Source organism: Amblyraja radiata, chromosome 29 (assembly GCF_010909765.2).
Source record: "Amblyraja radiata isolate CabotCenter1 chromosome 29, sAmbRad1.1.pri, whole genome shotgun sequence".
In the NCBI taxonomy this organism is placed as follows: Eukaryota; Metazoa; Chordata; class Chondrichthyes; order Rajiformes; family Rajidae; genus Amblyraja; species Amblyraja radiata.
Window position 1 is genome coordinate 15,410,246 of NC_045984.1, and position 25,941 is coordinate 15,436,186.

Genomic DNA, 25,941 nt, shown 5'->3' on the forward strand with positions numbered 1-25,941 from the left:
GCTAAATCCCAGAAATAATCATACCAGAGGAGGAGAAGGCAACTAATCTGCATATAGGTTGTAAGGTGGTCCATCTAAATATTATAATGTCAGATGATGTTTTAATATTATAATGTCAGATATCTAAATATTATAATGTCAGATGGTCCCCACAGAGGACCTCAGCAAAACTGGTGAGAGGGGCTGAACCCATGAGGACAGTCCCCTAACAGCAGTGAGTGGAGGCCAAGAGTTCCTTCCAGGCCTCGCAGAATGCACTACAATTGACTTGCTTCCCTGATGCCAACACTGTGAATCCTCAACTATGAGCATATTGACCATCCTGTTATCACCAACCCCCCCCCCCCCCCCCCCCCCCCCCCCCCCCCCCCCTCCTCCGGCTCCACATGTAGACATCCCCTCCCCAATGATTATTTTTGGACCCCATCCTGACCACAGCACAGTTCCCAGATCACCAGATCACTGTGATTAGAAATCAGCTTTGAACAAGGGCCTTCCCATCAGCTTCCATCTCCTCATCCACACACTTCATGGATACTAATGTTCAATTCTCAAAGCAGAACACTCAGGAAATCTATTCTCCAACCCTACAAGGGCTCTTCTACCAACCACAGAGTCATACAGCATGGAATCAGGCCCCTCGGCCCAGCTTGCACATGCCGACCAAGATCAGGGAAGGACAACAGATGGAAGGCATCTATCTACCCTGTCTATGCCTCTCATAATTTTAATTCATGTCTCCCCACAACCTCCAGTGTTCTGGAGAAAACACTCTAACTGACCAATCTCTCTCTGTAACTAATATGCCCACATTCCTGGCATCATTCTGGCAAACCTCCTCTGCACCCTTTCCAAAGCCTCCACATCTATGATGGGGCGAGCAGAACTGCACACAATACTCGAAATGCGGCCTAACCAAACTCTTACAAAGCTGCATCATGACTTCCTGACTCCTATACACAATGCCCTGAACAATGAAGGAATGCATACCATGTCCCTTCTTTACCACTCTTATCTACTTACATGGAGTTATGGAGTTGGCCCCAAGATCCCTCTCTTCAGCAACTTTGCTAAGGGTCATGCCATTCATTGTATATTTTCCATTAATGCGACCTCCCAAAGTGTAACACCTCATACTTCTTCAGATTAAACTCTATCTGCCATTTCTCTGTCCATTTCTGGAACTGATCCCACTGTGTACTTTAACAAACTTCCTCACAGTCTGTGATCCCAGCAATCTAGATGTCATCTGCAAACTTACTAGCCAACCCATCCACATTTACGTCCGAGTCATTAATATATATATATATAACAAACAGCAGAAGTCCTAGCACAGATCCCTGTAGAACTCCACTGGTCACAGCCATCCAGCCTGAATATCGTCCATCCTAGCATCCTTTAAAGTGATAAATAAAGGCCGGTTCTTTCTTCCAGTGACCTTGAATTCTATCTTCATCTCTGATGGTGTGCTCACTCATGCTCAGCAAAAAATATCTGTCCCTAATATACAAAGTCATTCCTTTCGATGAGTAGGGCTTACTCTACAATAATTCCCTTTAAAAATGGAGTTGCATAGCCATTGTAAGGACATAAGCTAGAGACTACAGTTCTGCCATGACATATCCCTTTGTATTAAATGGTGACATTAAGTTGACAGAGAAAAATAGCAATTTTACCAGTGTGCTTTAAGTCTAAACATTCGAAGCTTCAAATTTAATTATTATGGTAATAATTATGATTGCATTCCCTCAAGAATGGTGCAGTAAGTGCAGATATTTAACAGCATTTTTTAAATGCAGAACCCAAGAGCAAATTATTAACAGCTGAATAATTCTGCCTGCAGTAATGGCTTGACCTCCAGAGCTCTTGATAGAATGGTTATTTTGGCATTGATCCTAGTTTTGATATAATTATTGCTATTTCATATTTTACATTTTATCTCAGGGACAAGGGATCAACATGAATGCAGAAGGTCATTCATTATTATGGTCTGACCCACACCAACCAATCTTGTAGCTCTCAAAGATGCACACTCATGTTCTATGCCATCTCTGAAGCAACTTTGCGAATATAATCTAGAATCTTTGAAGAGCCGCAGCATGCCTTACATGGGCAGTGACTTTCAGTGACGATGTACAGAGGGAGAATCTCAAGGATGAGGTAAAATCCTTTTATAAGATCCACCAGTAAAGAGCTGACAATTTAACTATTTTAAATTCTCACCAAATTCTCTTCCTCTCTCCAGCTGAATTTTCAGGAGCAGGACAAACTTAAGTATAAAATGAGAACAGATAAAGAGAAGTGAAAAGAAAGATTGTGCTGACAGACAACAAGTTGGAGACAAGGAATGAAATAGAAACTTGGAAAAAGTAATTTCAAAATATCTCATTTACTTTATTGCCTGTGTTGCTTCTGTTTTTTTTTTTAATTTCTGAGCACTGTTCTCTTATGGAACACTCACCTAAATATTATCTCTGAACATTCATTGGTACAGGGATAGAATAGGTTTAGAGGGAAATGGGCCAAACGCAGGCAGGTGTGACGTGTAGATGGCATATCTATCAGTGAGCAAGTTTTGCCGAAGGGCCAGTTTCCATGCTGTATGACTCTGACTCCATTAAATTTTATTTTTTATCAGGCCTAACTTATTGTCGTGAGCTATTTGGAAACCATTGCACAAGTCCAACAATGTCTTGAGAAATGCACATTCCACTCAATACTTTGTGAACCAGTATTGGAATAGAACATTCATCAAGCAATTGGTGTTCATTTATAGTTGTGGAGTAGCTCTCCGTCATTGCATATTCTTGGATAGTTTGTCAACTACAAATAAACTCCAGCATTAATCTCACCAGTACATGGCCAACAAGTTACCTGAACATCAACCCAACATCACCCAACTGATCTATCATCAGCCGGGAGCCCTGACAGTGAATATCATCAAGTTTTTATCTAAGGGTCCATCCTATAATCAACTGGTCCCCAAAAAGGAAGCGATCACCAGTGTTTGCCGACCATTGTTTACACAAACTAGATCATCGGGGATGTCCTCATTCTTTAGGAAATGGGGGTTCCCTTCTTGCATTATAGATGAGGCTCTCACCAGGGTTTCCTCTATATCCCGCAGCTCGGCTCTTGCTCCCCCTCCCCCCATTCGCAACAAGGACAAAGTACCCCTTGTCCTCATCTTTCACACCATCAGCCGTCGCATACAGCATATAATCCTCCAACACTTTCACCACCTCCAAAGGGATCCCACTACTGGCCATATCTTCCCATCTCCACCCCCTTTCTGCTTTCTAGCAGAGACCGTTCTCTCCGCAACTCCCTGGTCAACTCGTCCCTTCCCACCCAAACAGCCCGCTCCCCAGGTACTTTCTCCTGCAAGCGCAGGAGATCCAACGCCTGTCCCTTTACCTTCCCCCTCGACTCCATCCAAGGACCCGACAGTCTTTTCAGGTGAGACAAACGTTCACTTGCACCTCCTTCAACCTCATCTACTGTATCTCCTGTTCCAAGTGTCAACTTCTGTACATCGGCGAGACCAAGCGCAGGCTCGGCGATCGTTTCGTTGAACACCTCCACTCAGTGAGCCTTAACCTACCAGATCTCCCAGTTGCTCAGCACTTCAACTCCCCCTCCCATTCCCAATCTGACCTTTCTCCAAATTGGAGGAACAGTACCTCATATTTCGTTTGGGTAGCTTACATCCCAGAGGTATGAACATTGACTTCTCTAACTTCAAATAGACCTCTCTCTCCATCCTTTCCCCCTTCCCAGTTCTCCCACCAGTCTTACTGTCTCCGACTACATTCTATCTCTGTCCAGCCCACTCCCCTGACATCTGTCTGAAGAAGGGTCTCGACCTGAAACATCACCCATTCCATCTCTCCGGAGATGCTGCCTGTCCCGCTGAATTACTCCAGCATTGTATGTCTACTACTGTTTCCACAAAGATTGGTGTTTCCTGAGAAAGTTATTCTTTTTTCTCCATTAATATGGAGTCCTAATGTGCCTCCATATTAATGCACAAAATACACAGCCCCGTCGGTCAAACAAGCAAACACTAATCAAACAACATAATAGCAAGCACAGTACAAGATATCACAAATCATAACCTGTCGACAATCAGATAATTTATTCTAGCTGATGAATAATCACCAACTACAACAGAAAAATGAACTTCCAGATATATTTCCAATCATACCTTAGGGGATACACTAGTCCTCTGAGAGAAGACTTGACTTAAAAATGATTCCATATAGAGTTCTAAAGTCTTACAGCACAGAACAAGTCCTACACCACAACAAGCCCATGTCGACTATCAAGTATATGGACACATTTATCTGTTTTGTAGTTAATGCCTGCTATTTTCTGTGTGCTTAAGCAAAGCAAGAATTTCATTGTCCTATACAGGGACACATGACAATAAACTCACTTGAACTTGAACTTGAAGTGCCTATCAATACTGATCCTGTTTCCCACCACTTGGTCTATAGTCTTTTACTCCTCACTGCGATGTTTCTTAAATGGTGTGAAAGTATTGCCGTTCACCACTTTTTTAGGCAGTGTGTTCCAAATAGTAACCATCCACGTGGTGAAAAAAGTATTCCCCACTGTCTAAAACATTACTGGATGAGTTAAATGTTATTATGCCGACTTTGAACAGGCAAACAGAGTTCCACCAAGGCACTGGTTCTAACTCATGCATCTCAGTGGCTGAAGCCTGATTTGCTTTCATGGAGGTAAAGCGACTGTCTTTGACGGAGACCCTTGGGCGGGATCAGAAATCGTTTGCCAATTGGAAGGCACAGTCTTCGCCGCCATCTTCGAACTTTCACTTCAAAAGTCCACAGTCTCCATCTGCCTCAAGGAAACCTCCATCATTCTGGTCCCCAAATCTTAAATGCCCGCACATTGTCCATATCCCTGTTTTGCATGCATATCCATATGGATCCAAGGACAAAGTGATCTATCTCAATGATATTAGCTCTGACAACAATGATGAAGTGCTCTGAAAGAATGGTAATGAATCACATCTGTGCCAAAATTACAGACACGCTAGACCACATGCAATTTGTGTACAGGAAAAAATGTCTGGAAATGACTCAATTTTTAGGTTTAGTTTAGTTTAGAAATACTAAACACTGGGCTGTAAGCTGCCCAAGCGAAATATGAGATGCTGTTCCTCCATTTTGCATCTAGCCTCACTGACAATGGAGGAGACCTAGGACAGAAAGGCGAGTGTGGGAATGGGAAGGAGAATTAAAGTGTTTAGCAACTGGGAGATCAGGTAGTTCAGGCGGACTGAGCGAAGGTATTCAGCGAAACGATCGCCCAGTCTACATTTGATCTCGCCGACATATACGAGTTCACATCTTGAACAACGGATACAGTAGATGAGATTGGAGGAGGTGAAATGAAACTCTGCCTAACCAGAAAGGACTGTTGGGGTCCCTGGACAGAGTCGAGGGAGGAGGTATAGGGACAGGTGTTGCATCTTCTGCGGTTGCAGGGAAAGGTACCTGGGGAGGGGGTGGTGTGGGTGGGAAGGGATGCGTTAACCAGGGAGTTGCGGAGGGAATGGCCTCTGTGGAAGGCGGAAAGGGATGGATGTGAAGATTTGACTAGTGTTGGGATCCCGTTGGAGGTGGTGAACATTTTGGAGGATTATGTGTTATATGCAACGGTTGATGGGGTGAAAGGTAATGACAAGAGGGACTCTGTCTCTGTTACGACTAGGGGGAGGGGGGGGGAAGCAAGGGCTGAGCTGTGGGGTATCAAGTAGACATGAGTGAGGGCCTCATCGATGATGGGAAGAGGGGAATCCACGTTCCCTAAAGAATGAGGTCATCTTTTACATCTTCCCAGGGATGTTAATTCTACTTCATTCTTAATTCGTCTTACTTCTACCTAATTTGTTTATTCTGTTATTGTGCTTTAGGTTTTGTTTTTGCACTGCTTGAGATTGCACCATTTTGCTGTTTTGTATTTAGCATTGATGGTTCTGTCATTATCATACTCTATAAGCTTCGTGCAAGTCTCCGCCTGCACTCTCTCAGTGCTGCATTGGTATTGCATAGATGACATAATGAGCACATATTGATTCTTAGCTTCCAGCGCAGTGGATCCTTGGGTGCTTGGACCATAGATAGTAATGAAAAATTAATACTGAGTTAGCACGGTACTTTTATCAATCATTGTGTTTGCGTGTGTTTCTTGCGGGTGCTCCGGTTTCATATCACTTCCCAAAGACATGCGGGTAGCAGATCAATTGTCCTCTGTAAATTGCTCCTGATGTGTAGCGAATGGATGAGAAAGTGAGACAACATAGAACTAGTGAGCGATGTAGGCCAAAGGGCCTGTTGCCATCAAGTAAAAATACTAAAAACTAAAACTAAACTAATGTATTGCAACTAGCCTCCAACTAGCTTCTCACTGGAGTGGAGATAATCTAAGGGCAAGCAGGAAGCTGTTCAGCTGTGCCTCAATCATTCCATTGGAAGTGCCCCTTTCAGTTTACAGCTGTCAAAGCTGAATAGGTCCTCATGCCAATAGCTTTGAGGGAGTATGGTGTACACTGCAGCACAGAAGGAACCTCATTCATCGCAGAAGTGAGAGAGGCCCTTATCTTATTTTCAACAGCAAAATAATGGTTTAAAGGTTGCTGCAGTGAGAGTGAGCCTTACCATCTACAGCAGTGAGTGACCCTTATATACAACAATGATGGGAGAGCTCAGATAAACTAGCAAAGTGAGATCACACCGAGACCCCCTTTTTATATTCTATTGTCATTAGAGGGCCCCTAATGAACTACAGTTGTGGTTGAGACATGTACAGTGACAGCAGTTAGTCACATGAAGGCTGATGCAGGGAGAGAGCCAACGATATATATTGAGAGAGACTAAAGCAGTAGAGTAGATCCCTTTAAATTTATAGTAATGAGGAAGGTCTTTATTGACTGCAGCGGTGAATGAGCACTGTATTGAATATGGCAGTGAAAGGAACACTATACAATGCAGAAGGGACAGCAACCCTTATTATATAAAGCAGTTAGGGAGTCCCTTATAGATGACAGCAATGGCAGTGATGAAATCTCCCATTGACTGAACTAGTGAACTAGTTCACTAACAATAAATAGTGTCAGAACATGTTATTGTCTGTGGCAGTGAGGTATCCCCCAGGACTAGCTAGGTGAAGGGTCCTTATAGACTCAAGCAGTGAGCAAACTCATAATAGGTTGTGCTAGTGAGAAAGATACCTGTAGAATAGAGCAAGGAAGAGTCCTTCCTGCCTAGAGGAGTGAGACCTTTGTTATCTACGGTTGTGAGATAGTTCCTTATAAACGACAGTAGTAATTGAACACCTCATGCTCTGCAATGGGAAGAGTATCTTAAGGGGCTGTCCCACTTGGGCAACCTAATTGACGAGTTTAGAAGAGTTTAGGAGAGATTGGAAAAATATCATGTTGAAGACTTCCTTCTACTATGTAGAAGATCTCCTTCGACCTCCTTTGACTGTGTTGAAGACTAGCTTCGACTAGCTACGTCTAGCTACGACTAACTTCTGGAAAATTGGACACCGAATAGTAGAGAGTGAAGACGACCTCCTTCGATCTCCTTCGACCTTCCTTCGACCTCCCTTCGACTATGATGAAGACTATCTACGACTACCTTCGACTACCCTCGATTACCTACGACTAACATGCCGACCTACTACGACCTTCTACGACTAAACCTACAAGTAAAAAAAGTATCGATTTTTTCCATGGCACCCTTTTTTTACTCGCGGGCATTTTTCAACATGTTGAAAAATACGCCATGACCTAGTTGAGTCCTCGAGTACACAGGGACTACTCTCGAGCATGAAGGAGAGTTACAAAGACCTCCTAGGACCTCGTGTTGACCATGCTGCGAGTATGAGTCGAGGGCAAACTCACCAGAACTCGCGGATTAGGTCGTCCAAGTGGGACAGCCCCTTTACACTCTACAGAATTACCTACCTCACTGCCGTCAGCTATAATCAAAGCACTCGTGAGCTACAACATTGAGGAAATTAATTATAGACAAAGCACCTCTAAAGTCCTCGACAGTCCCTTGAAAGTTCACAAAGCCCCTCTAAGGTCCACTGAAGCCTAAAATTGTGAAAGAGGACCTTTGAAAGTGCAGCAGTATGTGAGATTGTTAAAGATTGCACTTGGTATCTGAGTCCCTTATTATCTGAGGCAAAGAGGGGGCTCATGATAATATGCAGCAAAGAGGGAGTTCCTTAAGGCCAACACTTGTAGAGAACCTCCTTATACACTGCAACGAGGTGAAATAGTCAACAACTGCCTTAGACCTTTATCAATAATATCTGAGCGCTACTTATACAGAAGCTGCAGAAGTCCACAGTTGTGAGAGGGCCTCTTACTGACTACTATCATAGATCCTCAGAAAATGCAGCCATTAGTGGGGGCGTATGATGCAGCAAGAAAGAGCTCTTCATTGTGCACAACAGAAGAAGAGCCCCTTTATAGACTGCGGCAGTGAGAGAGACTATCTATACATTACAACAGCATGAGTGCCCTTTGTAGCCGACAGCCAGGAGGAAGCGCCTTATCAGATGTAGCAGTGATGGAGTAGCTTAGAGTATGCATCAGTCAGGGAGTTCCTTATAGCCTACTGTAGGGAGGTAATCCCAGGAATCTAAAGCAGCCCCTTATTAAGCAGAGCAATTTAGGGTCCACGGCAATGAGAGAGCACCTTAAAGAAAACAATTGTAAGGGATCACAATGGAGAATTGAGCAGGGGATGGAGCAAAACGTTGCCCGTCAGCTTCCTATTAAATCATTCCCCTCTTTGCCCTCTCATTCTTGATTCCCCTATGCTGGGGAAAAAATGCATTAAGCCTTTCTATTCCCTTTATGATTTTATATACCTCTATAACATCACTGCTCAGCCTCCTACACTTCAAAGAATAAAGTCCTAGCTTGTCCAAACTCTCAAGTCCTGGCAACATCATCATAGATCTTTACTGTACTCTTTACAGACTAATGGCATCTTTCCTATAGTAGACCGACTAAAACTGACCATAACACTCAAAGCCTCACCAATATCTTGTACAATGTAACATAACGTGCTAACTTCTATACTCAATTGCAGACACAAGGAATGGTAGTAGTTGGAATCCTGAGCAAAACATGAAGAGCTGGAAAAACTCGGCGGGTCAGGAAACATCTGTGGAGGAAATGGACAGACGGCATTTTGGGTGGGGACATTTCTTTAGCCTTTGAACGTTGTCCACCCTTGAAGTGGTAGGTGGATACAGGTGAGGGAGGTTTGATAGCCTGATGGGTGCAGTGGCACAGGCTACTGGTGAGCAGGAGTCAAAAGGGTATAGGAGGAGTCGACAAGGAGGAGTTGAGGAGTGAGCTGTAAAGGAAAAGGGAGGAATGTTGATGGAGAGGGACAATGGGAAAGAAGGGAGATAAAAGGGAAATTAGTGAGTCAGGAATGGGAGAAGCGAGTCCGAAGATGGGGAAAGGAACAGAGTGACGGGCGAGATGGTAGAATAAATGGGAGCCCCATTGTGGTGAGGTGGGGGGGCACACTAAAGAAGAGGGGGTAGAGAGTTATTACTTGAAGTTGGAGAATTCAATGTTCGGACCATTCTCTGTTACCCTCTGGAATAAGAGGTGCTGTTATCCCAGTTTGCCACACTCTGGGAATGTAGGTGCCAAGGAAAGATAGGTTGATATGGGAATGGGAAGGGGAGTTAAAGTGGTTAGCAGCAGAGAGATCCAGCAGGCTTTGGCTGACAAAGAACAGGCGTTCAGCAAAATATAAAGGAAGCCACATCTGGAGCAGTGAATGCAGTACATGAGGTTTGAAGAGGTGCACTTGAACCTCTTTCTTGAAGAGGTGCAGGTAAACTTGTCCTTGTTCACGTGAACCTCTCAGGGCCCAGTGAGTTCCCTAAGCCCCGGACATTTAGTGTATCCACTCACCAACATATAAGTACAAGTATATATAAGTTTAAGTATTTATTATGTCATTTGAACCTGTTCAAACAAAATTACGTTTCTGCAATGATACAAACAAGAAAAAAAACAAGACACACAACTAACACAATGTACATAAACATCCATCACAGTGAATCTTCAAACACCTCCTCACTGTGATGGAAGGCAAAGTCTTGTCTCTCCCCTGCTCTCCATTCTTCTCCCGATGTTAAAGCCCCCGGTGGGCGATGGCAAGTCCCGCAGCCATTAAAGCCGCGCCAGGCGATGTAAGGTCCCGCTCCGGGTCGTTTTCAACCCTGCAACTTGGGCGGGAGAAGTTGCCGTTGCGGGAGCTCCGAAAAGCGGTCTCCCACCAGGGACCCGCGAGCTCCCGATGTCACCATCCACCGGACCTGCGGCTGGAGCCTCCGAAGCTCCGGAGTCGGGTCGCAGCTGCGCGCTACCACAGCTCTCCATGCTCCGAAGCCGGCCAGCTCCACGATGGTAAGTTCACTGGCTCCACGACTGAAGCCCCAGGTCATTCCGGTTGGAGGCCGCTCCACGGTGCTAGATCCCACCAACAACAGAGACCCGACAGGGAAAAGATCGGGTCCCCCGTACAGGGAAGAGATTTAAAAGTTCCCCCCACCCCTCCCATCCACCCCCCACATATACACTGACAAAAACAATATATAAATCACAACCAACTGTACACTCAGCGGGACATAAATTAAAAAAAGACAGACGGACTGCAGAGGCCGCTGCCGCGAGGCGCCGCCATATTACTCCAACATTATAGCTACATTTTCTGCACTCCAATACCATATTCAGGTTTGAAGGACTTTTTTTTTTGTTGAAATTGTACAATATTTCAACTTTTCATTTAGCCTGGAATTGTTCAATGAAATGAAATATGAAAAATGTACAAATTGACTGGCTTTTGACGGCTAAAATGTTGATTTTTTTTTTCAGTCGTGATAGCAATGTCTGACGAAAGGCTGACATTTACAGTACACCAACTATTTATTAAGGATTATTGGTATTTCATCTTTGTAGAAAGGCAACGGTATCAGTGAGATTGACATGATTGATAATAGTCTTTCTTATGGCAAGGATTATTTGAAAGGTCGCGTTCAAGGTTCAAACTGAACCGCTTGTTGATTAGTCCCGGACAGATTGCACAGTGAAACTGCCTGGCAAAGAGAGCACAGGTTCTATGTAGTTCCCTATTGATCAGAATACTATTTGCATTTGAAAGTGCCATTCCATGCAATCAGCTGACAGTCTCCTGCAGGGTGTATCCTAGAATAGGAGACCTCCAGCTGATTGAAACACTCAACTATCAGCGTCTCCAGCACTTTAATTGCCTCTCATTCATTCTCTTTCTGGCGTGGAGCTGCATGCAAGCTGCTGGAGTTACTCAGTACGGGATAATCATTTCAGTCTCCAGTGATCTTTGAAACAAAATGGGGCTGGGGTGTTGCAAAGGGCAAGACAGAATCAGAATGGTGGGAGAAAACTAGAAAGGTGGGTTAGACCCACATGATATTTTATGTCTTGAAACATTCGAGGGGAAGCTTTGCACTGAACAGCACGATAAGATACTGAGATAAATATTACCAAGTAGCTCACCCAACAAAGAGCTTCAGGAATGTTAGGATAGGGGTTGGTCTATCCACAGTCAACTTGTGTGGAACATTGATCCATGACTTAGCGATCAGGCTTGCTTGGTGCAGATATCATCCAGCAAAACAATCATTTTGCTAGCCATGACCCTGTGACAAATTCAAAAAACAGGCCGCAATCCAGTATAAGAGACCAGCTTCTGCTATTGTAGACACAAGGAACTGCAGATGCTGGTTTAGAAAAAAAGATGCAAAGTGCTGGAGCAACTCAGTGGATCGGGTAACATCCCTGAAGAACATGGATAGAAGACATTTCAGGGGTCGGGACCCTTCTTCAGAATGATTGTAGCAGAGGACAGAAAGCTGGAAGAGAGGTAGACAGGAACAAAGTCTGGTAATAATACATTGTTTCACAAAGACCCACACCATCCTGGCCACACACTCATTTCACCATTGCCATCGGGAAGAAGGTGCAGAAGCCTGAAAACTGTAACGTCCAGGTTCAGGAACAGCTTCTTCCCTACAGCCATCAGGCTATTAAACACGACAACAAATAATCTCTGAACTACAACAGACTATTATTATTATTATTATTGCACTATATTTGTTTATTTATTGACTTTGTGTGGATGTGTATATATATATGCACTGGCAGCAGCCTCTACCTACAGCCTGTCTGTTATTTCTATCTTTTTTTAAATTTTTAGTTAGTCTAAAGTTTTGTGTTGGGGGAAACTTTAACTTTTCTATGTGGGGGAGGGGGGGCAGGGTAAGGGGGAAACCGTCTCCCAGTCTCTTCCTGGCGGGGAAGCGACTGTTTCTCCGAGTCGCGTCCTCGCCCCCCACCTCGCGGCCTACCAGCTGGATCGGAGCGGCCTTTCCTGCCGGGGACCGGGAACCAGACCAGGGCTGCTACAGCGGCGGCGCAGCGCTGGAGTCACCGCGGAGCGGGCGATGCCTACCTGGGTCGCCGTTTGGAGCTCCGGAGCGTTGAGCCGTTGCTCCAACATCGTGGAGCTCTGGTGTGGAGAGCTTCCAATGCGGGCGGCGCTGACCATCATCGTGGAGTCCTGGGGCGCCTTGCAGAGGGTCTACAGCAGCAGTATCCACCCGGCGCGGCCTGCGGACTTTGGAAGCCGCCGACTCCGGTAGGAGGGGACCGACTCGGGTGTCCACGCCGCTGAGGACGTCCCACAGCCCCGACGTCGGACTTACAACACCCCGGCGAGCGGTCCTGAACATCGGGCTGCCCGTAGCGGCAACTGCGGAGGGCACGGGGAGTCCCTGACCACGGGGAACAATGGAGGAAGAGACTGACTTTGGTGCCTTCCCACACAGTGGGAAACTTTGATTCTGCTGTGTGGGGATGTTTTATGTCAAACCCTATAGTGTGTTGTGTCCCTTATTTTATTGTATGACTGTATGGGAATTACATTTCACTGTGTCATCTGGTGATGAATAAATCTATCGTATCTTGTATCTTGTATATATACACACACACTGAACTTTTTTTCTCCCGTTATGTACTATGTTTACATATTCTGTTGTGCTGCAGCAAGAATTTCATTGTCCTATCTGGGACATTTGACAATAAAACACAATCTTGACTCTTGTCTCTTACAGGTGAGTAGCATTTGTGATTAGCAGATGGTTGGGCAAATGCCAGAGAAGAAAGAAAAAGTGTGAGATAAGGAGATAAGGATAGAAGAGGCACGAAATGCAGAAGGAATATAGGTAAAAGGGGATGGGAGAGAGGGAAGAGGAAAGGGAGAAATAAGTGTGCATCCAGGTGGGGCACAGGGAAGAGAGGAGGGAAAAGAGTGGAGAAAGGGGAGGGGGTGATGTTTGCAGGTTAGTTACCTATAATTGGAGAATACAATGGTCACACGGTTGCAGCAACTTATACTATGGGTACGGAGTTTGTATGTTTTCCCAGTGAATGCAACTATAGAGATCTTCCAAATCCACACATCCTTTGGGAACCCAGTGCAAGGACAATTTTCTGTAAGTTTCAATTTGTTCCATATTTAGATGAAAAATAAAATGATGGAGTGTTAAATAAATTTGAATGAGATGAAGTTCTCGCGAAGTCAAGTGAGGGTAACTAGGCAACGCCAATTGAAGTAGTGTCTAAACAGTCAAGACTATTCTATGTGTGATGTTTTCAAATTAACATTGAACCAAATAGTTGCACCTACTGCATGCTTGACAGGATTAACCTTTATCTGTTTCACTGATATGCGTAGTTGAATGTGGTGGATAAGGAGAATCAACAATATTTGACAGCCATAGCACATAAATCCCTTAAATCCGACATAACTTACATTGTGGTAAGTCTTCAGACACCAGTCTGAAGAAGAGTCTCGACCCGAAACTTCACCTATTCCTTCGCTTCATAGATGCTGCCTCACCCGTTGAGTTTCTCCAGCATTTTTGTCTACCTTGTAGTATAAAGTTGTCACTGAAGATCTTTGAAGCTACATTGGAAAAGATGCTACAATGTATAGATCATTGCTCTGCCAATCAAGACCGTGTACTAATAGCTACAAGCATCGGAGAAAAAAATCTTCAAACATTAGAGGAAATGTTAATTATTCAGGCATTTGTAAACCTCAAAAGAAATATGTGTGAATTCATACAATAGGAAATGGTTTAACATGGCCTAAAGGTAGATGCATGCATAGCAATAAGTCAAAAAAAAGGTTTGTGCATTCATGAAAGCAAACCTGTCAACACTGCAGATTTTGTCATTTTCGAGCATTGTATTGTGGTATATTAGATTGTCAGGAAAACTATAATAGAAACACATTATGTACAGAATATAAAGTGGATAAACAAGGCAACATCTCACAGGCATTACAGAAATGTGTTTGCATACTGACTCAGGTTGGAATTAAACATTCAAGGATATTTACAGAAGAGGAAATGTATTAGCCTGGATTTAACAGGGAATAAAAACAGTGGAGAAAAAAAACCCAGAGAATGAAAATACAGGATCAATTTGGGGAGTTAAGAAGCAACCAGGGACAGAAAATATCTAGAGGTACAATAGTGGAAATGGAGGAGGCAGTAGACGTACATGTAACACAGTAATACAATAATCATTGGGGACTAAAATACTTATAGACAGGGTAAACCAGATTAAGAGTAATAGTGTGGAGGACAAATTTATGGAGGGTGCAAGATGTGGTTTCTTAGATTAATGTGGTTAGAAATCAATGAGACAATTAGCTACTTTAGATCAAGTAAAATGAAATGAGAAGGTTAATTTCACAAATAAGGGGACTTTGGGAAGAGTAATCATTAAACAATGATTGTTATGAAGAGATGGATTGTGATTTAGTTCAATCTGAGGAATTTAAATGTAAACAAAGCAAAATACAAAGGGATTAGGAGTGAATGGGATAATATCGTAAATCATTCACAGAACTGTACAGCAGAGGCCCAGGCCTTTGGCACACGAGGTTTCCATGTGCTTCATATCTCTTGAACCCCTATATATTCATGTACATATATAAAATCTCTCTTACATGCCACTATCTTATTTGTTTTCACCACCATCCCTGGCAGCCATCCCAATGCACCTACCACTCTAGTTCCCTCCTTGTGGTATCACACATAGGCTTTTGTCATGCTGGCCTTCATCAGTCAGGGAACTGTGTATAGAAGTCGGGACATTATGTTACAATTGTGAAAGACATTGGCGAGGCCACAATTGGAATGTTGTGTTCAGTTTTCATCATCCTTTCAATCATATTGAAAGTCATATTTCACAGATACTGCTGTTTTTAAATGTGCATTTGTCAACAGAGGGAAAATCTGTGAACCCAATATAAACTTCTCCAAGCCTCTGACAAGCGGGAATGCATCTTCAGAATATAAAGAGACAGTGAGGAATCCAGAGGTTTCATGTCCATTCTTTAAAGGTTATCCAGAGGAATTGTTTGTTAAACATTGAAAAATAGAAACATAGAAATAAAGGTGCAGGAGTAGGCCATTCAGTCCTTCGAGCCAGCGCCACCATTCAATATGATCATAGCTGATCATCTAAAATCAGTACCCCGTTCCTGCTTTCTCCCCATATCCCTTGATTCCTTTCCCCAAGAGCTAAATCTAACTCGCTCTTCAAAACATCCAGTGACTTTGGCTTCCATTGCCTTCTGTGACAGAGAATTCCACAGATTCGCAACTCTCTGGGTGAAGAGTCACCGTGAAGACAGCCACGATGGCGCAGCGGTAGAGTTGCTGCCTTACAGCGAATGCAGCGCTGGAGACCCAGGTTCGTTCCCGATTACGGGTGCTGTCTGCACGGAGTTTGTACGTTCTCTCCTTCAAAGAGTTTGTGGCCAAAGTGAGAGGGGTCAGAGATGATCTTGCCCGCTTGCTTCCTGGCGAGGATGTGCGGGGATCCCTGGTTGGCGCGGTCCCAGTGGGCCAAAACATATGACAGTTCCGCCATCCCGGGAATTAACCTTGTGAACCTACGCTGCACTCGCTCAATAGCAATAATGTCCTTCCTCAAATTAGGAGACCAAAATTGCACACAATACTCCAGGTGCAGTCGCACCACGGCCCAATACAACTGCAGTAGGACCTCCTTGCTCCTAAACTCAAATCCTCTCGCAATGAAGGTCAACATGCCATTAGCTTTCTTCACTGCCTGCTGTACCTGCATGCTTAATTTCAGTGACTGATGTACAAGCACGCCCAGGTCTCGTTGCACCTCCCCTTTTCCTAAAACAGAACATGGAAGATTTTGTTTCCTTCACCAGGGATTGAAGCGTGAGAATTCAAGGCCAATGAGTAAGAATCTGGGCTTTGCAGAGCCAGCTGCAGTATCTACCAAACACGGTAGCGCAGTGGTAGTGTTGCTGCCCTACAGCGTCAGAGACCCAGGTTCGATCCCGACTACGGGTACGGGTTTTGTACATTTTCCCAGTGAATGCATGCACTTCTCTGGGTGCTTCGGTTTCCTCCCACACACTCAAGATTTGCAGGTTAATTGGCTTGTAAAAATTGTAAATTGTTGCTAGTGAGTAGGATAGTGCTAGTGGTTGGCGCGATCTTGCTGGGCTGAAGGGCCTGTTTCCACGTTATATCTCTAAACTAAATTAAACTAAACTGAGTTTGTGGCGGAGGTAGGGTGGGTGATGGTGAGGGGAGGACCAACCCTAGGGTCAGATGTATTTAAGGGATTTAGCTTACTGGGTCACAGTCTATTGCAATATTGTGAAGGTTTGTTCGTCCTGAGCATGCCCAGTGATAGTCATTCCCAGGTAAATGATGGTCGCTGCCAGGTCTAAATTTGCTGCATTACTGCAAAATGAGCTTCACTTAGAGAATGACAGATGTGGCATCAGATGGATGCTGCCTGTATACGCTCAGTCAGATTTCTGAAGCAGTGCAAAGTGACACAGATATGGTTGTTATCATGTCTCATTCTGGAAAAGATCAAATTACCAATAAAAATCGTACAATAGAAAATCAATGGCACATATCTCTTTCAGTGTTGAATATTGCTTCCAATCTCACTTCAATCAAATTACTCCTTTGAATCTGCAATGTTTACAAAATGATGTTAAAATGAGTTTATGGTTTCCCAGTTTTTCATGCTGCCTGATTATTTCTTGTTATCATCTCTTGCTGTGATCTCTAAAGTTATTTTTCTCTATCCATCCTCTCATCTACTCCTTGCTTGACATGCATTTTCTCTGCTTTTCTCTCCAGTCAGAGTGAGGTTGGAGAGTTTCCCTATGGGAGGTGTTGTTAATTGAAGCTCCTTAGCAGCAAGTTAAGTAGAGGTGTTTGAGAATCATCATTATGTTTCACTAGCCTTCCCCCTGGTGGTCAGACTGCCAGAATAAGTTCCACTGCCAGCAGAAAAAATAGTAAGATTAAACGAGAACTTACCAGTTTGAAGTTTGATCTGTATTTTATGAGGAGTTACGATGAGGGATTACGTGTGGAATCACAGATAGACACAGTTATTGAAATAAACATAGTAAAGAAAAGGAGACATCAGTTATCAGTTTGACCCATATTATTGAGGGTGGGAGCGGAGGGCACGTAATCCCTCATCGTAACTCCTCATAAAATACAGATCAAACTTCAAACTGGTAAGTTCTCGTTTAATCTTACTATTTTACTTCGGAGTCACGTTAGTGACTACGTGAAGATTTTAAAGCTCTGTGATTTCAAACCGTGTAACAGTTATTACTTCACTCACTGCCGAAGTCCTTGAGGGAGGAAGTGTGTTATCGTAATCAACCAATGAATCTGTTTGTAGAAAAACACAACGGTATTTTTTAACAATAACAACAAAGAAATTAAATTGCTCCCCTGGGCTTAAATTAAATATTTGCAGTCTGTAAAAAAATTTCTGCAAATAAAGCAGGTTTTGCCAACGGCTTATTATAAAAAGTTCTGAACGTTCTTTCCTCCGACCATCCAGCTGTAGCCAGGATGTGGTCTATAGGTACGTCCATTCTTTTGGCCATCGACGTGGATGCTGCCCTGGTGGAGTGAGATTTGTACATGTTAGTGTTTATCCCAGCAGCTTTTAGCACCTGCTTGAGCCATCTCGAAATGGTTTGGCCCTATCACCCGACCATAAGGTTTTTTATGACTGACCCATAAGGCTTTTTCACTCCCTCGAATATTTTAGGTTGTGTCTATGTAGGACAGTAGGTGGGTCATGGCACATAACCGTGGTTCTGGCGGGTAAGCCTGGAATTCCACGACTGGATTAGGTGTTCCTGGTCTGCTCTGTTTGATCAGTCCCTGGATAATGAAAGAGATCTGGTCTGGAGCTATGGTCATGTTGTCCAGTCGCAATAGGTGTAGTGACTGGACTCTCTGTGCAGATACAAGTGCCATCAACATGAGTGTTTTGAGTGTGGATTGTTCCAGGTTGAGGGATATGGCTGGTGGCCACCCCCTGAGGTATGTCAGGACCACACTGACATCCCATATATGGGTGTACCTTGGTCTAGTGGGGTTAGAGTTGTAAATACCCTTCATTAGTTTGACCACCAGCGGGTGGGACCCCATGACCTGTTGTCCTGGAGCTTGTTTTAAATAGACAGACAGGGCACTTCTAGCTGTGTTGATGGCACTGTAGCTGAGTCCTTCATCGTGGTGAAGGTTCGCCAGGAATTCCAGTATGTTGGTCCCTGTATCCAAGCAGTACTTCTCCCACTTTTTGATGCTGGACAAGTACTGTTTTCTTGTGGATGTTCGGAGGGATGTCGTGGAGTAATGAGAACCATGGCTGTGTAGGCCAGTCGGGTACTATCAAAATACCTGAAGCAGAGTCCATTTGTATTTTGCGTAGTACATGGCTGATGAGGCAGAAGGGAGGAAATGCATAGAAGAAGAAATTTCCCCAATCCAGCGCGAACGCATCTACCGCTACTGCCTCAGGGTCTGGTTCCCAAGCGACATAAATAGGTACCTGGTGATTTAGCCTTGATGCAAATAAGTCGATATCTGGCGTGCCATATTGCTTAATAATCTTTGCAAACACTTTGGGGTTTAACATCCATTCGGTGTTGTCATTAAATTTGCGTGACCTGGTGTCTGCCACTGTATTTAGCTTACCTGGCAGGTAAGTTGCTGATAGCCAAATATGTCTTTCGACACACCATTGCCAAATTGTATTGACCAATTTGCTGCATGATATCGATTTTATGCCGCCCATATGGTTAATGTAGGCCACCATCGTAGTATTGTCTATTTGTAACCGTACATGCAAGTGATGCATATTGGATGCATATGCTTTTAAACAATAAAAGGCACCCAACATCTCTAGATAGTTAATGCCCAGTGTAAGTAGTAATGATGACTCTAGGTTAGTCCATCTACCACCTGAGCTGGATATGGAGTTAGTCGCTCCCCAGCCTTGAGCACTGGCATCTGTTTGGATAACTAAAGTAGGGTTAATGATGATGATAGGGCTGAAACTATGCCAAACGTTTTCTGCCCACCACTGTAGTTCTGATATTGCTTTAGTGGGTAATTTCATGATACGATCATAATGACCTGCATGTCGTTTCAGTGCCTGTACCTTTGCTCTTTGTAAGTTTTGATAGTGCAAAGGTCCAAATTGTGTAGCCGGAAATGCTGCTACCATTTCCCCAATTACTCTTGCTACTTGTCGAATAGTTGGTCGCTCGTTGACCATTAAATTGTTGCATGATTGTGCCAATTCAGTTGTTTTGTCTTTTGGCAAAGTTAGAGACATGTGGGCTGAGTTAATTGTGAAGCCCAAGTAGTCCATGGTTGTGGATGGCTTCAACTTAGATTTATCTGGATGTAAGACAAATCCCAAGGTTTCGAACAACTGTTTGGTAGCTGACACAGCTGATATGCCAATTCCATGGTCTTGCCTACTATTAAGATATCATCAAGATATGCCATGACCATATGTTTTTGTCTTCTTAATATTGCCAGGGCTGGTTTTAGTATCTTGGTGAATAATCTTGGGGCTGATGTTAATCCATTGGGTAATGCTTTAAACTGCCATAGCTGCCCCATCCAGGTAAATTTCAGGTATCTGCGATGATCCTTGTGAATGGGTACTGAATAGTAAGCATCTTTGAGGTCGATGTTTGCCATGAAGTATCCTTTGGAAATCAGTTGTTTGGCAGTAACAAACGTTTCCATTTTGAAATGTACATACTTAACAAACATATTTAGTGAAGTTAAGTCAATGATGATGCGACACCCACCATCTTTTTTAGTTTTAGTGAATATATTTGACACACATTCCAAGGGTTCATGTTTTGTTTTTTCCCATGATACCCTTAGTGATTAGTCTCACCAGTTCAGCTTGTCCCTCTCATTTCTCTTTAACTGAGAGGGAAAAGACCCTCTGGGGTGAATGTTGAACTGGTGGCAATTTTTCTAGTATAAATTGTATTTTGTATCCACTAATGCTATTGAGTATATACTTGTCACTCGTGATAGACTCCCATGCTTCCTTAAACAGGTGTAATCCCCCCCCTGTTAGTATTGCGCCCCTACTTTCTATATACTGGTAGGAACCAGACCCACCTACCTCCATGGTTATGGGTGTTTCTTCTGTCTCTTCCCAGACTAGCGAGTCTTGCGCGTTGTCTGACGTGGCGGTGATGTTTGGGGGTGGCGCATTTTCCATGGGGTCCGCTCTGGGCCTTGGTCTAAAAAAGACTTCAGGTGGTGATATGCGGACCCCGAGCTTTCACCAGTCCCATAGGGTAGACGTCGACTGATGGATGCGATGGGGTGCTGCCGCTTGGGTATTGTTGTTTTGGGTTTGCTCATCCATGAGACCGAAAGTTTTTTAGAGGCCTCTTCCATATCCTTTACTTTTTTCGTGAGGTCTTTGCCAAAGAGCAGTGTGTCTGGCTCAGTGGCTGGGGTTTTGCACAACCCCGCAAATTTTGGATTTAGGGCAGGTCTTATAATTTCTTTACGGAGGTTATTTATCTCGAACTGCGTGTTGCACAACAGCGCGAGAGTTAGTTTGTGGTCATCTCCGTATTGTCCACAGAACGAGCAAATGATGTGATGGCTGACGTCAGGAGCCAGAGGATCCGCTGCAGTTTCAGCTCCTGGTTCCGAATATTTGTCCCGACGTGCCCCCAGATTTGGCCGGCACTTTGAGAGACTCACAATTTTCTGGAGCTGTGTACAATTCTAAGGCCTCATTAACCACCTGCTCCTGTAGGGGCCTGTTGGAGAGGTGGTTAATGCTGGCCGCTAGGTTAGGCTCTAATGGCCTTCCTGCACGTGGGGCTGTCCCGTAGCGGTCCACCACACCCAGCAGCTCTTCCTGGTCCTGCACCCCTTGCATACTCCCGACTTCTTCAGCCAGCGTCCCCTCTTCCTGACCAGCCCAGTCCTGGCCGCCAAAGCTGCCCTGGGGTGAGGAGGAAGCGATGGCCAGTGCAAAAGGCACTGTGGAGGGAGTGCCTGAACTCCCCCTGCGAGACTGCCCCTCACGCAGCGAGTCTCGCTGGAGCACCTGCTCCAGGAGCCGCTCCATGCGGCTCAGGCGGCTGTCTCTCCCCCGAACGGGTGGTGAGACGTCCCCGTCCGACGAGTCGGAAACCACCGGCCGGATGCTCTTCCTGGTGGCTATACAACCAGCCCGCTGCTCAGGCGCTAGCGGGACTGGGCTCGGCCCGGTGTCGGGGATGGCGGAGCGCCGGGTAAGCGGTCCTACCGCCTGCTGCCCCCCACAGATGGGACGCTCCTCCGTCGGAGTCGAGCGGGGGACAGATTTCTTCGAGAGCCTTTTCTTCATGTCTGAAAAACAAATCAGAAGGCTCTCCTTGCAAAAGAAAAGCCGACCTCAGAGTAACTTACCTGACGGTCCGTCTTTTAAACTGCAGCGGGAGCGCCTGACTCCCACTGCGGCCGCTGTTGCACTGCTGAACGCAATGCCACGCATGCGTGCTGAGCGGGCTCTTCACGTAGTCACTCACGTGACTCCGAAGTAAAATATAATGTTTACTGCAAAACATTGCTTTGTCTTCAGACAGAGATAAATAACTGATTTATCTCCTTAGCCTGATTTATCCCCTTAGCCTAGAAGGTCAGATGACCTCAATGAGATATCAATGTAAAATTGGTTACATTATTATGCATTATAAAGAGACAATGTCTCCATTATGCCAATTGGTCTTGGGATTATCACACTCCATAGAGTTTCTGCCAATCTATAGACTTCAATTTATTTTCATTTCCTGGCAACTCTTCTATTTAATCATGTAAATAAAGACATTGTGTTCACTAGATTTTCACATCAGGGACGACTACAAACAGACTGACAGATGATTGTCCTTTCAGAACCTGTTGCAAGAATATTATGTGAAATCTGCGCTCTTTTAAGCCCGCATCAAATCAGCAGGGTCACAGAGATGCTTTACAGTTGGCAGAAGAGAGGATGCTTTCCAACAGCACACTTCGCATGTGGAGCAGCACTCCTCAGAGGGCATTTCCAGAAATCACAGAAACAATAATATTATAGCTTACACATTTAGAATTTCGCAACACTTGGTCATCATGGGACCATGCAGTTAAAAAACATACTTCAATCGAAAATCTACTGACAAAGATGGATGGTCTACGTTATATAATGTAAGAATAAATAGAAAGCTATATGGTTAACCTTCAGTGCACTAATCTGTACTTGTTGATTTGCACCACTCCTGCTGCACTATACTCTGTATATAAAGACTACATCGCTCATCAGAGAACAATATCTTAAAGCGGAATAATGAACGTTATTGAGCCACAAGTTTTAACCAGGAAATGAATGAAGAGTGCCGTGGCAAGTAAATAAGCCGTAACATATTGCCAGCAGTTATGTAATTGAGAAAAAAATCAATTCTGTCTGAGTGTAATAACAAGGAACTGGAGATGCAGGTTTTACCAAAGATAGACGCAAAATACCAGAGTAACTCAGTGGATCAGGCAGCATCGCAGGAGAACATGGATAAGTGAACTCTACTTCAGACTGATTGTACAGGGGTACCAAATAGCATCAAAGATAGACACAAAATGCTGGAGTAACTCAACAGGACAGGCAGCATCTCTGAAGAAAAGGAATGGGTGATATTTCTGGTCGGTTCCCTTCTTCAAATTACATCCTTGCCAGTGTTCACCTATTACCACCCATGCTCTGTCCTGCACTCACTCTCAGCTTTATTTCCCGCCCCTCTACAATCAGTCTGATGAATGCTGCCTGACCCACTGAATTACCCCAGCATTTTGAGTCTATATTTTCTCTGAGGCTTTAAGGACTGAATTTGAAAAGTAAACAAATACCAGCTAGTGCTGCTGGATTACTTCTGTATGTGGGGAACAAAACGCCATCATCGATGCCCAGTTTCAGCTGACAATTGGCTGGGAAGCCAATGATGTTACAGACGCATTTAAAAAATGTTAAGTAAAATTTAAATGAACATTTAATGGTCGCTGAAAGAAAAAGTGATGAAGAGAAGGTGAATGGTTTGGAAAGGGTCAGATCATTTCAACAGTTGGGAAGTAACAGAAATGTGAGTTAAACGTGGTGACGTGGGTTGGCGGCGTGACTGACGTCGCAGCGGCCTCTGCAGTCCGTCTGTCTTTTTTTATTTTATTGTCCTGTAGAGTGTAAAGTTTGTGGTGGTTTTTTAACTGTGTATGTGTGGGGGGCGGGGGGTGGGTGGGGGAAACTTTTAAATCTTTTCCCTGCACAGGGACCCGACCTTTTCCCTGTCGGGTCTCCGTTGCCGTTGGGGCCTAGCACCGTGGAGCGGCCTCCAACTGGAACGACAGCTCAAGTCACTGAGCCTGCGGAGCGGCGGACCTACCATCGTGGAGCTGGCCAGCTTCGGAGCGTGGAGAGCTGCAGTGGAGAGCTGCGGTGGCGCGCGGCTGCGACCCGACTCCGGTGGATGGTGACACCGGGAGCTCGCGGGTCCCCGGTGGGAGACCGCTTTGCGGGGCACCGGCAACGGCGATTTCTCCCGCTCAAATTGCGGGGTTGAGAGTGGCCTGGAGCGGGGCCTTACATCGCCCGGCGTGGCTTTGGGAGGCCGCGGACTTGCTAGCGCCCGCCGGGGGCTCCGACATCGGGACCCGGAGCAGGGCCTTGCATCGCCCGGCACGGCTTTAAATGGCTGCGGAGTTGCTAGCGCCCGCTGGAGGCTTTGACTTTGACCGGGAGAGGAATGGAGAGCAGGGGAGAGACAAGACTTTGCCTTCCATCACAGTGAGGAGGAGATTCACTGTGATGGACGTTTGTGTAAATTGTGTTGGTGTGTGTCTTGGTTCTTTTCTTGTATGGCTGCAGAAACCAAATTTCGTTTGAACTTCATGTGAGGTTCAAATGACAAATAAACGGTATTGTATTGTGAAAAAAAAGGGAAAAAAAAAAAAAAAGTCTGCCGTTATCTTTGAAAAATTCAGTCCACGCCATGCGGCAAAATAAACTTACCTCATTTACACAAATTAATTCTGAAGCCCAGGGTCAAGGAACAGGCAAAATTGGCAATGATTTATTTGCAAGGCTTAGCATTAAATTCCGAAAATGCAGATTGTAAAAACTGAGATACCTTTAGGCCACTAGCTCAAACGAGGGGGAGCAAGGGAACATGAGGGAACAAATAGACAACAAATGCTGAGTCGTTAAACAGACAAACTTGTGATGGGATAAGGAACAGCATCAATGAAGATCAACAACAGAAACAAATGAATGAAAACTAGACTAGATGAAGACTATGCATCTGATGTGGGCAATTACATAAATTCACATAGAATTACTGCCCTTCATACAGATCACGCTGAAGATTTAATGGCAAACTCAGTCTTTAGGTGGAAATTGTAAGAGTGGTTGATATCTGGTTGATATACAACCAGTGGAGTTAGTGGCATCAGATACAATTAGGAGGCATTTAGACAGACACACATATAGCTAAGGCATGGAAGGATACAGGCAAATGTAGGGCAGGAAGGTCAGCATGGGCACAGTATGCCCATTTCTGTTTTGAACAACACTATGACTCTGAGTCAACGTATGAGAGGGAACTGAATCCATCGCCAACTTACACCAGGGCGGCATGGTGGCGCAGCGGTAGAATTGCGGTCTAACAGCGGCAGAAACCTGGGTTCGATCCTGACTACGAGTGCTGTCTGTGTGGAGTTTGTACGCTCTCCCCGTGACCTGCGTGTTTTCTCTGGGACCTCCGGTTTCCTCCATACACTTCAAAGGCATACAGGTATGTAGGTTAATTGGCTTGGTATACTTGTAAATTGTCCCTAGTGTGTGTAGGATAGTGTATGTGGGGATCGCTGGTCGGCACGGACTCAGTGGGCCGAAGGCCCTGTTTCCGTGCTATATCTCTTAACTAAACTAAAAAATTAAACAGAGGTATTGACATAGGAAGCTTCAACAACCAGAGCAACACTAAAACCCCCAGCAGTGACATCAGGTATGATTAATTCTACTCTGCCATTCATTCATGGCTGATCTATCTCTCCTGCTCAACCCCATTCTCCTGCCTTCTCCCCATAACCCCTGACACCCGTGCTAATCAAGAATCTACCTATCGCCGCCTTACAAATATCCATTGACTTGGCCACCACAGCCTTCTGTGGCAATGAATTCCGCAGATTCACCAACTTTCTTTGTGAGAGTGCCAGAGTACCAGAGAGCAGTGCTGAACTACTATCTACCTCCCTGGTGACCCTCGGACTATCCTTGTTCGCTGGCTTTACCTTGCGCTAAATGTTATTCACTTATCATGTATACATAGTGTATATGTATTGTCTTTCTGCTGGCTGAACAGCACGCAACAAAAGCTT